The sequence below is a fragment of the Pygocentrus nattereri genome, chromosome 29 (genome assembly GCF_015220715.1).
Source record: "Pygocentrus nattereri isolate fPygNat1 chromosome 29, fPygNat1.pri, whole genome shotgun sequence".
Classification (NCBI taxonomy): Eukaryota; Metazoa; Chordata; class Actinopteri; order Characiformes; family Serrasalmidae; genus Pygocentrus; species Pygocentrus nattereri.
The window spans coordinates 18,422,457-18,438,409 of record NC_051239.1 but is presented as its reverse complement, the minus strand read 5'-3'; the positions used below and the strand labels follow the sequence as shown (position 1 = coordinate 18,438,409).

General features: G+C 43.3%; 1 protein-coding gene across 2 annotated transcripts in view; it reads right to left on the bottom strand.

Moving 5' to 3' along the window:
- The window catches only part of gnb1a (guanine nucleotide binding protein (G protein), beta polypeptide 1a), a 33,899-nt gene extending 30,642 nt beyond the window's left edge, over positions 1-3,257 (bottom strand). For both annotated transcript variants that reach the window (XM_017707485.2, XM_017707488.2), the window contains exon 1: positions 2,877-3,257. The gene's annotated coding sequence lies outside the window, so the exon portion shown is untranslated. The remainder of the gene's footprint in view (positions 1-2,876) is intronic.
- Between the last annotated feature and the right edge of the window lie 12,696 nt (positions 3,258-15,953).

Genomic DNA, 15,953 nt, shown 5'->3' with positions numbered 1-15,953 from the left:
CAACAGAGATGGGTGAAGACTAAGATGATGCCAATTTGTTGAGGAATATTACCAAGCTCTCAACTTTCACAGAGTAAACGGACTTTGAGACTAGGATTAGGTCTTAAAGCAGAATATACAGGGCAGTGTGTCACTGTGATGGATCTTTAATAAGCACTTCAAAATGAGTGTTATTCCGGGGTAAGGCGATTAAAAGTGATGCATGACCTGCTCAAACTCATTCTTGACATGAGTGTGTGTGTGTGTGTGTGTGTGTGTGTGTGTGTGTGAGAGCACACAACTCTTGGGCAAACAGTATCTTGCCTAAACGTGTATGGAAGCTCAAGTCATGTGTGACTTCGCAGGCTTGTTATGGACCTGGGAAAAAACTGGGAAATGTGTCAGTTTGCACTTCCTGGAACAACAAGGTGCAAGATCATCTCCAGAAGCTAAGTTTTAATGAAACGCATGAGTTCTGCAGATCCATAACCCCAAGCGTAGCCTGCGCAGCCCTGGAGTCCACGCTCTTCAATGGTCAAGCCTTCTGGTTCTGGGTACCTTCCACTGTCCAACAGCGAGCGGGTGCTAAACTGTGGACGCTACCGAGATCATCCCCAACCACTGTGAGGGAGAAGTCTGGTATACCTGGAGGAAAAGCCCAGAAACAGCCCCTTCTGTAGAGCTACTATTCCGCCCCAAGCCCCTCCATGTTGTCCTAAATCTGCTGCCATTACCGCGCCTCGACCGCGCTCAGGAGGAGAGGCACAAACTGCGGTTTTCAACGTCTTCACTGCGAAACGCGGCCGCCAGACGTTCATATTCGAGTTGCATCGACGCCTGTGCGGAGCCGCAGCCTTGCCCGGTCGGAGGAAAGAGATGGAAAATGTGAAAAAGGCGCTGCGAACGCCATCTTGTTGGTCGCAGCTGCTCAGGTCGAGAATACAGGGAGCCATTCATTCTGGGAGAGAGGAGGGGGGACCGGAGCCATCAATCCGGCTTTGTGGCCGAGCACGCTCGCTTAGCACCGCGGGGAGACGCTTTGAAGGTAGCGGGCGAAGAAAATACCCGAGACAGCGTAGAGAAAGCGCAGCCGGGGCGAGGGGTAGAGCGAGGGGCCGGCGGGCTGGCGCAGGCGGGTCCGCCTCACACCCGCAGGGCTTTGGTAGCTGCGGCGTTACTAGCGCTCAGCCGCCCGGGCTACGGGGGATCCGCCGGCGAGCGGCCCGCTGACTCCGAATAACCTTCCCCTGAACAGCAAAACCGCCCCGCTCGTGTGTTTCTCCCTTTCGCTTCATAACAGCGGGATCAGCCGCTTCCTCGTTTCGGAGAAGGCTGGCCGCTTTCGCCCGCAGCGCCGAGCTCGGAGGCGGCGGCGATGCTAGATCACAGTTGACGTTACGAGCGCAGGCGAAGCCGAGATTTGCAGCCCGGGCTAAACAGATTGCGGAAATCCAATTACATCGTTAAAAGTAGAGGCTCGATTTAAGAGGCGATCAGAGAAAAGCGACAGCCCGGCTGAACCGCCACCTCGACGTTAGTTAGCTCCTCGGCGGAACTGAAAGAGACTAGACGATCCTTAAAACGACGACTAACGAGCCCAGCATCGCGTCCTCAGACTCCGGGCCGGGCCGGGCCGGGCATCATCGATCCCTGCGACCATCACCACACTGCGTTGGTGGCGTTTCTCCCCCCCATCAAGTTTCCTCACAAACAGGGACAAACATGCAGCTCCGACAACATGGCAATTAGCAAGATGGTGGCTAATCCAAGCAGTACATACAACACAAGCTAGGACAACTGGGTCCATCCCAGAGCGAGCACTCCAGCACTGGAGAACCACACGGCCTAAACACACAACAGACCAGGGTGTGAACGGTGTACCTAATGATTAGAAATAAAGGGTTTAAAGGGGGAAATCCGCTGAAACCCTAATATTAACCCCTCACTGTGCAGTGCGTATCGCTGACTTTGTTAAACGCCAACAGGAATCTCAAACACGCCCTGTCCCCGTCTGTGACCACAGGTCCGCTCACTAAACGAGCTGAGAAAGCCTGCTGGTGCTGACTGGGGACTAGAGTGGCCAATTCAGGACCAAGGCAGAAGTGGGGTGGTGGGACTGGGCTGTTCGCTCCTCAACAAGAAGCCATTTTCACAGTTTCACTCCGCTTTTAACGGTTCTCGCATCTACCGCTCTGAGCTCGGGCCTGTGTGAAATCCGCAGCCACCACGTTTAACGTTAGTCAACCCAGGTTTACGGTCCCTGTGGTTCGCGTTAACTTAAACGCCAGCCGAGGTATGAGGAGGCAGCCAGACGAGGCTGTTTCACTAGCTGCGAGCGGCTAACCCGACTCGGTTCCCCCGGCCAGACCAGGAGAATGTGCCGAAAGGTGGACGCGCGTTAAAAAGGGCAAAAATACACACACGCGGTGCCAATAATGAGGTTACCACTTCTGACAGGACCTGCACTAATCCCGTGGAAAATAAATAAATCTCACACTGGCGGGATTATGCAACCCGAATCTGAATGAAGACGGCCGTTAACGGTAGCTTCGCGAGCTAACACAGGAGGTGCTGTAAACCCGACGAGACAGCGCTGAATATTTCTGGCCCGTGACCGCGATTTTGCAAGGCTCGACCACATCCCACACACAAGAGGCTACGGTCCTCATCGGAAAAAAAGCTTCGAAAAACAATCTCTGAAATATTTATTCACACATTGCCAATTACCCATCTGTTTACTTTAGCTTACCAACCGCTACCCCCACCCCCGCCACAGCACGGCCACTCTCAACCCAGCGAAGGCAATCAACCCAATTAGCTTTCTGCAGCTAGCCGCCGTTCAGCGACGAATACTGTCACGCTCGTTCACACAAAAACGGCCCAAAACGATGTCTTACCCGTTTTCAGTCGTGGGCGTCCGTTGTTTATATCGCATTGACTGGAAACAGCGAAGCCAGACTCCCCCGTCTCTCCGACCAGCGCGCAGACGAGCTAACAGGCTACCCGAGGAGTGGCACTCCCCGAACCCAGCTTTTCGATACGCACACCGGCACACAGGCGCGAAGACGGGGCGGCCAGGAAAAATGCTAATTTTGCAGTAAAACGAACCGAAGCTCTTCTGCTGCCGCCTCAAACGTACTCCAGCCCCCTGTCCAAAACGCAGCCTTCCTTTTCTTTCCTTCTGTCGTTCTCTCCTGCGCTTTCTTTCTTTCTTTCTTTCTTTCTTCTCGCCCACAGCAGCTCAGGCGCTTCCTCCGGCCATCAAACAGCAGAGATGGGCGCGGTAACCCTGCTCTGGGCTCCGGGAAACCCCACGCTTCGCCTGCGTCACTACGTAAGCGCAAGGCTGAGCTCGACGACTAGGACGTAGGCCTAGTCCTAAAGCTTCACAACAGGGCCTCACCTTTCAGACTTTCACACTACTGTCTTCAGCTCCACTCCGACTGCACATACCCTGCTTTTTCGTTATTTCCTCAGTTCTACCAGACACAGCTCTGTGCTTTCACCTTTCTTCAGTCTAAACAGCCTCAGAAGATGTGAGGCTTGGAGGCGAGGCTGGTTTCACTGAGAGCTCTGTTTTACTTCCAATTTAAAGCCCAGAGTACTGAAGCATTGCACAGTTTAGAGCTTCCCCTTACTCCAACACCTACTTTTTCAACTGTAATGCCTGCTTGTGGAACATGAATACCCCATCCCCAAAACTACACTGGCTGCTGAAAGCACAGTACAGCCACATCAAGGCTAGCTCTGTGCCATAGCCAGACATATGTAAGTTGTAGTGAATGCTGTGCAGCGTTCAAAGAAAAATCTCTCATTTTAAGAATAGCACAGTTAATATGTAAGGAGGCTGGTTATCTCCAGGACGATTTTCCATAGAAAATCGGCCAGCATGCTATTCCAGGGCTATTTTCTTCAAATCCTTCCAAATCTCCAACACAGACATAGCTTCAGAAACAATTGCACTATACGTTTTTAACCAGTACCCCTGTTAAATTGCTACACATATGATCACAGGCCATCTGTTTCATAGGTCCATCTTGCTGGTGCACAGTTAGGGACTGTACGGATGTGCTGATTGTTTGTTATCTATGGTCCTTCATGAGTTGTCAGTTTCTGGCCATAGAGCCACTCTTGGTTTGATCATTTTGACTGCCAGAGCACTCTTAAGCTAGCAATGATGCTGACGTGTGTAAAACTCCTGTGTTGATCTGCCAGATACACTTGTACTAGTGCCATCACTACCATGCCTACACATACACCATGCCATATACTATGCCTCATATACTACTGTCACTGGTCCACTCCCCTAATAATACAAGGTCAACAGTGGTCCTGTGGTCAGAATGGATGGGGTAGAAGGCGACTGACAAATCATGCATGACATTTTAGAAACCTATAATGTAGATGGCCCTGATAAAGTGGCCACCGAGTGGAAGTACAAGGTGTTTCTGATAAAGTGGATGACGAATAGGTGTTGCTGTCTGATAATCAATCCTCAACTATTTCAGTCATGTTACAGTCAAAGAGCATGCTTTTAATATTCCAGTCCGTCTGTGTGTTTATGTATTTTAATGGGAAATATAACCATAGCTTTAAGTAAAAATGAAGAGATGGTGGTCCTAATACAATAATAACCATAGCTCTGAATCTGTATATTTGCAAATGTGTCAGAGATGTCAGAAAATCAGCTGTTTGATGAGAACTAATTGGAAATAAGGTGACAATTACTGTGTTAAGTGATTCTTCTGTGCCTCATGGGTAAAGAAATGTCTAGGCATGCCAGAAGTGTGGCCAGAAATTCATTTTAGGGGGGGACTAGCTAGTAAAAGCAGTTAGTAGACTTATGTGCCAGAGACATGGCTATAATGAGGTTGGCAACCACCAACAAGCCACTTAGCCTATTTCACTGTGGCTTTCTTAACCAGGGAGAGAGAGAAAGAGAGCAAAAAAAAAGACACAGACTTGCACTCATCTGCCTAGGTATTATAATAACTGACATCTGACTATGGTGAGCATTGGTTAATTAACCACATATGTACCTTTTATGACAACAGCTGTAGATATCTGGGGGAATAGCTTCTCCTTGTTTTGGTTTCTTACTAGTTTTATGCATATTTATATATATTTAGATTCTAAAACTGTCAATAAACATGTATTTTTGTGGTTACGTATTTCAGAAATGTTCTCCTAAAAATGTAAAAAGTCGCTGCATTCTGAATACTGACATATAAAGCTTTAAATGGCCTTGCCCTTCAGTACCTACATGAACTTCTGTCTTACCAAGAACTATCACTCATTTACATTTACATTTACATTTACATCACTCCTACCTAGATCACAAGGTGCATGGCTTACCATTAGTTCCTAGCCCCCCAGCTTTGGAATAAAATTCCAGTGAGTTTTTAAGACTTAGACACAGCCTCAGCCTTTAAGTCTAGGCTGAAAACCCACTTGTTAAGTCAGGCATTTGGTAATTAGTGTTCCCTGTTATATAAAAGGTGCAGATCTGGGGGTTCATGGACATTATGTGGGATATTATGGTAAACTGGGGGTTTTGGTGCTGTCATCCCACTGCTCTCACACTCTCACTCAGGTTTGCTGACAGTGGAGCGGAGGGACGCTGACATCTCAGGGAGCCTCATGTCTCAGTAACCTTTCTGGACCTTTCTGGTTTCTCCCTTTCAGTGAGATTGTAATAACTAGACCTGATGGAGTCTGCGCTGCACTCTGTTAATACTGTAATCTGTCTCTGTAAGCCACTCTTTACAGAACTAACTCTGTGTGTTTTCTTTCTCTTTGCTGAGTTGAATAGTTGCCCATCCTGTGCGTCTGATGCTGTTGATTCTTCTTCCTTGATCAGATGCCCATTGCTTGCTAGCCTTTTGGACTGGTTTGACCACCATGGAGCTTCTAACTGTACAACACTCTGCAAACCTCACCTGCATGTACTGACCCTTCTGATGACCCTTCTAGCTCAAACTATCTAACTATAGCCATTGCTTTACCTGTTTTTCCCCATTTCTGTATTTTAATAGTTTATACTAATGCTGTTTGCTATTGACCAGAGGAGGATGGGTTCCCCTTGTAAGTCTTGGTGCCTCTCAAGGTTTCTTCTTCCTGCTCTAAGGGAGTTTTTCCTTGCCACTGACACCACTGGCGACAATCGTGGGGGCTTGGACCCAAATTTTTCTATAAAGCTGCTTTGTGACAGCACCTGTTGTAAAAGCACTATATAAATTAACTTAGACTTTCACTTTGGTTTGACTGAATGTAATTTAGACTGAACACAAATACTTCATTCCTGTATTCTGAATATGTATTCCCAATACTTGTATTCTGTTACATCCCAGCCCTGATTTTAGGGCTATTTTACATTCATCAAGCAATTCAAGCATTTTTTCTCATGATTATGCTCATGGTCCCTGACAAATTAAACACTTAACTAAACATACCTAGCCCACTAGCCAGGTGAGTAGTAGCTTAGGCCGAAAACCAAAAGGCTCAGCTAAATATCCACAGTCTGCAGAAACACTCAAGGAAGGTAATGCTGTGTTTACATTTTGACTTTGAAAAAACACGATTCTATACACATTATCATTGGCATTGGGCTTTGCATGAAATTACTGCCATGACTCTATGAACCTTTGGATCAAATAATAAAAGTCCAGGCTCAGGGGGACACTGGGACAAAGGCTTGAGCCCAAAACTCTTAAAGTCCATTAAAAGTGCTTAATCAAACAGTGACGGCAAAAGAAAATCATCACTCAACGCCTTGGTTGCATCATATGCACAGTGTTCTAAGCGTCTAATTGCGCCGTTAGGTGCTTGCCTCACCTACTCGCTCAGTTCCAGTCAATACTCAACGAGACCCACCCCCGCCAAGGGAGTTCTGCAGGGCTGCATGCGAGGGCCGCTGTAACTCTATGAGAAAAACAAAAGGAACAAGTGAAAGGCAGGTAGTCAGGGGACCGCTGGCAGATCCGAGGGAGGTAGGGGAGGGAGTCTGTCTCCAACCCATAGCTAATTATCGCCAGCAGCATGAGTGAGATATTACTCCATGGAGACCTAGAGGCGAGCTGGGTAGTGCCGTTACTTAGAGACCTGGAACACAATATACCCTGATTCATTACCCAGAGGGTCTAGAGGGCCGCTAGCATCCCGCATGCAAACACTCTGCTAAGGAGATCGGAGCATCAACAGAGTCCTCCTCCAGGAGTTCTTCTCCAGGTAGGGTGGGGCAAGCACCTCAAATGCAAGGGCCCTTGAGTATGACACAAAGAGAGAGAGAAAGGGGTGAGGGAGCACTCCAGAATCTTCCATAAAAACAAGACATTATGAAAGATGTGGACTACGTTTTGAATTTGGGGTAAGCTTCAGGTAATGTTAAGTAGGCTCAAGTGTAGCTGGAGTCATGATTGAAATCTGGGATACTTTAGGGAAAAAGTTATGTGGATGAATGGAAAGTAAGCAATCCATAACATTAAGTCAATAAAATTCTCAATAAAAGCTACAATAATGAACACATGATTTCACAGTGAAACACTGTCTAATCTATGCACTATTGCGGGTACCAAGACTAAAGCGGGACTTTATTCAACACTTCCCAGGTAGTCTGTTGCTGACCTGGATGGAAGTAGTAGTCATGTGACATTGAGGTTTGTGATAGGCAAGTGGAGCCCAACTTAAAATTGCCAGGGGTTGACAAAAGCACAGAACTGCAGATTAAAAACAGTCTAAATCATCAATACACCAGCAAAGTAGTTGAATATTCATACATTGATTTCCACTCTGATTAGAAGATTTCCTCCCAAATTTAAAAGCTTGTTGTTTTCAGATTTTACAGTTTTCTCAGTCCTATAATTGTTAATTTTCCTATCTCAAAGCCAACAAGTCATGAACAGGTTCTCTATGTACGCTTTTCATGTTAAAGTTAAAAGAAGTAACATTATTGAGAAAGGAGGAAGATGGGCAGGAGAGAGTCGCTCTCTAAAGCGACAAGTCGCTGGGTTGGGTTTCGTGTTTTTTGGACCACATTAGATGCTTTTGCATTTAAACGCCACATGCACAGGCTTAAAAAAAGGCTCGGCTCGTTTTTCATTCATCTCAAATACAAAATTGAGTATTATATGATTATACTGAAAATACACTTACACTTACATCCTTGGAAGACACATCCTTACATCCTTCACCAAGTTTTGATTGAGTTCTCTTTGAATAATTTTCAATGCACTTGCAGTCCACCAGATTCAATGACTTGCTGAAGAGGTCCTAAGCACAAGCAATAAAATATTCTTCTGCATGTTGTGCGCAGTTACACATTTCCACTAGAGTCAAATTTTGAATTTTGGACTTAAATGGAATTCTTATTCAGTCAAATCTCCATTGCTTTGCTGCAGAGTTTAGTAAATAAGCCCAGTTGGCCTGGGAAATAACAAAGCACGCACCTGGATACATTCTTAGTTATACAAACAATTTATGTATCACGTAGCATTGTATATAGCATACAATAAAGATATATAATATAGATTATCTAGGTAAAGGGGAACTCCACCAATTTTCCAAAATTTCACAATACAACCCCAATTCCAGTGAAATTGGGACGTTGTGTAAAACATAAATATAAACAGAATACAATGATTTTCAAATCCTTTTCAACCTATATTCAATTGAATACACTACAAAGACAAGATATTTAATGTTCAAACGGACAAACTTTATTGTTTTTTGCAAATATTCACTCATTTTGAATTTGATGCCTGCAACACGTTCCAAAGAAGTTGGGACAGGAGCAACAAAAAGACTGGAAAAGTTAAGGAATGCTCAAAAAACACCTGTTTGGAACATTCCACAGGTGAACAGGTTAATTGGAAACAGGTGAGTCAGGCATCCCTGAAAGGGAGCATCCACTTTGTGAACAACTGCGTGAGCAAATAGTCCAACAGTTTAAGAACAACGTTTCTCAACGTGCAATTACGGGATTTCATCATTTACAGTCCATAATATCATCAAAAGTTTCAGAGAATCTGGAGAAATCTCTGCAAGTAAGCGGCAAGGCAGAAAACCAACATTGAGTGCCCGTGACCTTCGATCCCTCAGGCGGCACTGCATTAAAAACCCACATCATTCTGTAACGGATATTCCCACATGGGCTCAGGAACACTTCAGAAAACCACTGTCAGTGAACTCAGTTCGTCGCTCCATCTACAAGTGCAAGTTAAAACTCTGCCATGCAAAGCGAAGCCACATATCAACACCACCCAGAAACGCCGCCGGCTTCTCTGGGCCCGAGCTCATCTGAGATGGACTGACGCAGAGTGGAAAAGTGTCCTGTGGTCTGACGAGTCCACATTTCAAACTGTTTTTGGAAATCATGGACGTCGAGTCCTCCGGGCCAAAGAGGAAAAGGACTGTCTGGATTGTTTTCAGCACAAAGTTCAAAAGCCAGCATCTCTGATGGTGTGGGGGGGTGTTAGTGCCCATGGCAGGGGTAACATGCACATCTGTGAAGGCCCCATTAATGCTGGAAGGTACATACAGGTTTTGGAGCAACATCTGCTGCCATCCAAGCAGCGTCTTTTTCAGGGACGTCCTGCTTATTTCAGCAAGACGATGCCAAGCCACATTCTGCACTTGGTACAACAGCGTGGCTTCGTAGTAAAAGAGTGTGGGTACTAGACTGGCCTGCCTGCAGTCCAGACCGTCTCCCATTAAAAATGTGTGGCGCATTATGAAGCTCAAAATACGACAGCGGAGACCCCGGACTGCTGAGCAGCTGAAGCTGGACATCAAGCAAGAATGGGAAAGAATTCCACCTACAAAGCTTCAACAATCAGTGTCCTCAGTTCCCAAATGCTTATTGAGTGTTAAAGGAAAGGTGATGTAACACAGTGGTAAACACGCCCCTGTCCCAACTTCTTTGGAATGTGTTGCAGGCATTAAATTCAAAATGAGTGAATATTTGCAAAAAACAATAAAGTTTATCTGTTTGAACATTAAATATCTTGTCTTTGTAGAAAATTCGATTTAATATAGGTTGAAAAGGATTTTCAAATCATCGTATTCTGTTTTTATTTACAACCCCAATTCCAATGAAGTTGGGATGTTGTGTAAAACATAAATAAAAACAGAAAACGATGATTTGCAAATCCTTTTCAACCTTTATTCAATTGAACACACTGCAAATATTCACTCATTTTGAACTTTGTGCTGATAACAATCCGGACAGTCCTTTTCCTCTTTGGCCTGGAGGACACGACGTCCATGATTTCCAAATCCAATTTGAAATGTGGACGCGTCAGACCACAGGACACTTTTCCACTCTGCGTCAGTCCATCTCAGATGAGCTCGGCCCAGAGAAGCCGGCGGCGTTTCTGGGTGGTGTTGATATGTAGCTTCGCTTTGCAGGCAGAGTTTTAACTTGCACTTGTAGACAGAGCAACGAACTGAGTTCACTGACAGTGGTTTTCTGAAGTGTTCCTGAGCCCATGTGGGAATATCCGTTACAGAATGATGTGGGTTTTTAATGCAGTGCTGCCTGAGGGGTTGAAGGTCACGGGCATTCAGTGTTGGTTTTCTGCCTGGCCACTTACCTGCAGAGATTTCTCCAGATTCTCTGAAACTTTTGATGATATTATGGACTGTAGATGATGAAATCCCTAAATTCCCTGCAGTTGCACGTTGAGAAACGTTGTTCTTAAACTGTTGGACTATTTGCTCACGCAGTTGTTCACAAAGTGGTGAACCTCGCCCGTCCTTGCTTGTGAACGACTGAGCCTTTCAGGGATGCTCCCTTTATACCCAATCATGACACTCACCTGTTTCCAGTTAACCTGTTCACCTGTGGAATGTTCCAAACAGGTGTTTTTTGAGCATTCCTCAACTTTCCCAGTCTTTTGTTGCCCCTGTCCCAACTTCTTTGAAACATGTTGCAGGTGTCAAATTCAAAATAAGTGAATATTTGCAAAAAACAATAAAGTTTATCCGTTTGAACATTAAATATCTCGTCTTTGTAGTGTATTCGAATGAATATAGGTTGAAAAGGATTTGCAAATCATTGTATTCTGTTTTTATTTATGTTTTACACAGCGTCCCAACTTCATTGGAATTGGGGTGTAATTACAACATTAAGGTGTAGAGAAAGTCAGAGAAACACATTTTTAAAAAACATTCAGGGTGGAGAAGGACATGCAGGACATTGTAAAGCAAAAAGATACCCAAAGAAAACGTGTTTTTTGGATTTGCCATCATCAACATTATATATAAAACTCAGAAGGTGTGTGGGGGTTCACTGGAAGATGTGGATTGCAAACGAAATGGCTAGATTTGCACCACAGACATCCTTTGGTTCCTATCACTAGCATTGTAAAGAAATCTGGTGCTGCAAGAAAAAGCAGTGGGAATCTCCTTTAACAGTATCTGAACTGCAGCACTGTAGATGTACATGGGACTAGTGCTCTGTGAAGGACCACCATCTCAAAAGGTAAAGAACCTCCATCTCAAAAGGATCAGAAACATGGTGAGATTTAGTTGCCTGGGATACTTTCTCTAAAGGCATCGTAGATGTTGGGCTGCTTCACAAAGCATCCCTTGGGATCCCGTTAGCGAAGCAGTCTGATTATAACTGCCACACACATGTAGGCTGAAACACAAATAACACAAATATGGTTCAGTGTAGGAAGCCAGCAGTTATAAAAATATATTACATATTGCACTCAACCCGTTCAGTTTGACTGGACACTAAAGTTGTCCAAAGGAAAAAGCAAAGGCAATGCTAGAAAAAGGTCAAATGCAATGCTAGAAAGATGCATTTAGCACTATTTACTTATGTAAACTAGTCCCAAAAGAATAATTATTAACTAGATTATTATTTTATTTTTTGGTGAATAATTCTTTTAGGCCTCCGCCTAGTATTGATATTATATTGCTTTCTTCTACTCCTTTACCAAGTAGTGTGTCCACCAAGTGGACTTAAGAAGTACTGCCATGTGGCTTTCTGAAAGGGGAGCAATAGAAAACTTCGTGAGGTGGAATTCTACTGTTCACAATGGTGATGATAGGAACCAGACATCCACCTCTATAAGCTCTCTCACAGAAAGAGATTACGTTCAATGGTTATGAATACACTGATGTACGTTCTGAGGAAGATTTAGGGCGTATAACGCATATTTAATGTCTGTTAATGGCAGAGAGGTAAATGGGCTTTGTGATGCATCAAAGTCCTAAAGGAAAACAAATGTTGATCAGATTTACCACTATTTTATAACCCAGAACACTCACTGGTGGTTTTAAATAGTAACTAATATAACTATATTTGTGATGTAGACAGGGTGACCCCTGGCTCCTATACCACCATTATAAAGAAATCAAGACTCTTTACAAACGACTATTTAACATAAAACCTCTCGGAATGACTTTGTTAACCATCTCACCCATTTAATTGTGCATTGTTTTAAAAACAAATCAATGGAATTCCCCTTAATTCAGCTGAAGTATCATGAAATGAAATGAAATGAGATTTTTAGCATCATGTGGGTCCACAGGACAGTTATCAGATCTATAATGTAATTAAACTAAATTAATTTGGCTCCTTAACATCATCCAAGCTGTTATGCGAGTTGAAGTTATTAGTATGAGAGTAATGGGCGAAGATCTAGACATGTATTCGATCGTACATTACATGTTGTAGATTGTAGAAGATTGTGGAATCACTGCTTTCCACACACATTTTTGCCACTGGTCAGTTATGTACTGTCTTTTCATTAGTGATCTGGTTGGAATAGTTTGAGTATTGAAAGATAAATTACAACAGCAAAACACACACACACACACACACACACACACACACACACACACACACACACACATATATTTAAAACATTAGTCTAGTGGTAGGAGAGGTGAGCTACCAACTCAAACCCAGAACTGGCTGGGTATTTCTGGTTGTGCCCTTGAGCAAGGCACTTAACCTGCCGCTGCCCCAGGCAGTTCTGCACTGCGCTGCTCTCAGACTGGGCATAGCAAGACAGCAAAATGACAAATATCTCTTGTAGAACCAATGAGGTGAACAACAACATTTCAAATATAGCTAGATCTTAAATGGAGTGGGCCCTTAGGTATAGCCCTCTTTTCCCATAAAGTACAGCGATGGCACAAAGAACATACTCTCTACACAGATGCTGCTAAGCCTAAAGTCTGAGTATGTGGTTGAAATGACCTCTTAAAATTCCAGGCTATGGCTAATTACATGGACTACAATGCAAACTGGCTGACTTATTCTTAGGTTTTATGTTGTTAAAGGAACTTTTCATTTGATAGGGACAGAGTTTTGATGTCCTGTGGAGGATGTGTTAACTTATTTTCAACAAAACATGTGACTTTGGCTTTTGTAATGTGACATGTGGCTATATGTATATTGTCTATGAAATGGTGACTTTATAACAGCAACATAACATAACATGCTCTTAACCTTTCTGCACAATAATGTAACAAGATTTTATTAGTATTTATGGCTCATTCCTACAGGTCCATCCATCATAAAATGTTCATATACTGTACTAAATTTTCAAATGTTGTAAACAAAATACAAGGTTTCACAACCATGTTTTCTAAACTGCGTGTGCAGTGATGTGCAAATCATTTAAACCATGTTTTAATTAGAAATAGTGCAAAGACAACATGTAAACAAAAGATTTGATTGTTTTTTGAAAAATCTATACACCTTTCAAACTAGGCGGGACAGGGGCAACAAAAGACTGATGAATTTGTATAATGCTTATAAAAAAACACACCTGGTGGAACATCTCACAACAAATTAGGTTAATTGGCAACAGGTCAGTAATGTGATAGGGTATAAAAAGAGCTGAGAGTCTAACCACAAATAGTGCAACAATTCAAGAATGTTTCTTAATGTAAAATAGCAAAGAACTTCGGGATTTTTTCATCAGAGAAATCAGAGAACAAAGACAAATATGGGCTGGCCGTGATCTTTGTGTTCTCAAGTGGCACTGCCTCAAAACCAGACATGATTCTGTAGTGGACTCAGCAACACTTCAGAAAAGCATTTTCTATCAATACAGTTCATTGTTGCATCTAAAAATGCAAGTTAAACCTCAATAACGCAACAAAGAAACCAATCCAGAAATACCGCTGACTTCTCTGGGCCTGAGCTCATTTAAGAAGGACTCAGGTGAACGTGTGACTAGTACATCTGTGAAGGCACCATTAAAGCTAAACACTATGTACAGGTTTGGGAGCCACATATGCTGCCATCCAGACGACGTCTTTTTCAGGGAAAGCCTTACTTATTTCAGCAAGACAATGTCAAGCCACACTTTGCACATATTACAACAGCGTGGCTCTGTAGTAAAAGAGTCTGGACGTTACACTGGCCTGCCTGCAGTCCAGACCCATCACCCACTGAAAACATTTGCCGCATAATGAAATAAAAAAAACCCGAACTGTTGAGCAGCTGAAATGCTATATCAAAAAGTTGGTCTCCTCAGTTCCCAAACACTTACAGAGTGTCGTTAAAAGAAGAGGTGGGTAACACAGGGGTTAACATGCCCCTGTTTCAACTTTTTTTTACATTAGTTGCTGGCATCAGATTCAAAACCGTGGAAAATATTTCTCAAAAAACACAAAAATTTCTCATTTTCAACAGCTGATAATTTGTCTTGGGAACATGTCCTTCTGAATTTTTGACATTACAGCAGACATTTGCTGTGGGCTAGCAGGATATTTGTCGAAAAACATACATTGCTTGTGTTATTAATTAAATTCTCCCTTAAATCCCCCCACACCAATCATAATGTGCTATCATTACAAGCTAAAACAGAAGGCGACTGTGTAAGTGCAGTGTGCAGCAGAGCTCAGTGAAGCAGGTAGCCTAACAGCTAACGAGCACCACCATTATTATGTGATCTACCTACCAAGCATTAGTATACATAATTTCTGTTAATAATTTGTTTGCTTTAGTGTTTTAATGTTGGCGTAAAGCATTAGATCTTGTGTGTCCAGTGTTGATAGACGTTTCTGACCAAATTTGCAGTCCTATATATATATGTACAATATATATAGCGGCATTGTGAGTAGCTGGTGCATTTTGTGTCTTTTTTGGGCTGTTATGCAGAGCTGCCTGGCAAATAAACCTCCTTTAAAGCTGTACTACATGACTGGACACTGAGTAGCAGTATCATACGGCATTAAAAAAAGATCACAGCAGAAATGAGATTAGTTCTTTAAAAAGGGCCAAAATGTCACCAAAGAATGATGCGATGCAGTGCTATGAAAAAAGACTGACATTACACGCTGATAAGCTTATAATAACCTTGCTTTTTATAGCAGGGTTGGGATGCGGTAATCTGATTTGGAGTAATCTGCTCCAATCTGGCATAAATGCTGACCGCATGCCTCTCTCCTAATGGACAGTTCCTATTGGCTGAGCCCCGGCATTACTGATATCTGCTGTCAAACTGGAGCATGTCATATTGACATTCAATAGCAGACCACTGGACGAGGCAACTTTCCGAGTAGTATATAGATCCGAAGCCCAATTCAGGCGACGTTTGTAGGCTGCAGCGCTGTGTTGGTTTGCACTCATTCACAGAGAAAGGATAACAGCTTTAATACAAGAGCTTTAAAACAAGAGCTTCAATATGCTGGACTTTCTTGTAATAACGTTGTTACACTGATACATATTTGGAAATGTTGAGAACATACAGCACTTGCTTAAATTCATTTTACATCCTTGTGAAAACATTAGGATTTGAGCAAAAACGTCCTGTAAATTCGGTAAAGCATGTGCTTTAAAAAGAGTTTCGCTGTTTTCAAAATGTCTGTATTATTCACTCAACATCGTTCAGAATGGTTTGATGTGAGATGGTAGAGAAACCTTCTAACTTAGATATTCATTACAGTGGTGGTGATGGGAACCAGGGGTCATGATGTCTACAACACGTATAACCATTTTATCTACT